This window comes from Hyla sarda, chromosome 13 (assembly GCF_029499605.1).
Source record: "Hyla sarda isolate aHylSar1 chromosome 13, aHylSar1.hap1, whole genome shotgun sequence".
Classification (NCBI taxonomy): domain Eukaryota; kingdom Metazoa; phylum Chordata; class Amphibia; order Anura; family Hylidae; genus Hyla; species Hyla sarda.
In genome coordinates this window covers 333,445-334,919 of record NC_079201.1, presented here as the reverse complement: position 1 = coordinate 334,919, position 1,475 = coordinate 333,445, and positions in this window count along the sequence as shown.

Genomic DNA, 1,475 nt, shown 5'->3' with positions numbered 1-1,475 from the left:
CCCCCCCCTTATACCGCACAGTATTAGTATTCCCCCCCCTTATACCGCACAGTATTAGTATTCCCCCCCTTAATACGGCACAGTATTAGTATTCCCCCCCTTATACCGCACAGTATTAGTATTCACCCCCCTTATACCACACAGTATTAGTATTCACCCCCCTTATACCACACAGTATTAGTATTCACCCCCCTTATACCACACAGTATTAGTATTCACCCCCCTTATAACCGCACAGTATTAGTATTCCCCCCCCTTATACCGCACAGAATTAGTATTCACCCCCTTATACCGCACAGTATTAGTATTCACCCCCCTTATACCACACAGTATTAGTATTCACCCCCCTTATACCGCACAGTATTAGTATTCACCCCCCTTATACCAGCACAGTATTAGTATTCACCCCCTTATAACCGCACAGTATTAGTATTCACCCCCTTATACCGCACCAGTATTAGTATTCACCCCCTTATACCGCACAGTATTAGTATTCACTCCCCCTTATACCGCACAGTATTAGTATTCACCCCCTTATACCGCACAGTAGTAGTATTCACCCCCCTTATACCGCACAGTAGTAGTATTCACCCCCTTATACCACACAGTATTAGTATTCACCCCCTTATACCGCACAGTATTAGTATTCACCCCCCTTATACCGCACAGTATTAGTATTCCCACCCCCCCCCTTATACCGCACAGTATTAGTATTCACCCCCTTATACCGCACAGTATTAGTATTCACCCCCTTATACCGCACAGTATTAGTATTCACCCCCCTTATACCACACAGTATTAGTATTCACCCCCCTTATACGGCAAAGTATTAGTATTCCCCCCCTTATACCGCACAGTATTAGTCTCCCCCCTTATACCGCACAGTATTAGTATTCCCCCCCCCCTTATACCGCACAGTATTAGTATTCACCCCCCTTATACCACACAGTATTAGTATTCCCCCCCTTATACGGCAAAGTATTAGTATTCCCCCCCTTATACCACACAGTATTAGTATTCCCCCCCTTATACCGCACAGTATTAGTATTCCCCCCCCCTTATACCGCACAGTATTAGTATTCCCCCCCCTTATACCGCACAGTATTAGTATTCCCCCCCTTATACGGCACAGTATTAGTATTCCCCCCCCTTATACCGCACAGTATTAGTATTCACCCCCTTATACCACACAGTATTAGTATTCACCCCCCCCTTATACCACACAGTATTAGTATTCACCCCCCCTTATACCACACAGTATTAGTATTCACCCCCCTTATACCGCACAGTATTATTATTCCCCCCCTTATACCGCACAGAATTAGTATTCACCCCCCTTATACCGCACAGTATTAGTATTCACCCCCTTATACCACACAGTATTAGTATTCACACCCCTTATACCGCACAGTATTAGTATTCACCCCCCTTATACCGCACAGTATTAGTATTCACCCCCCTTATACCGCACAGTA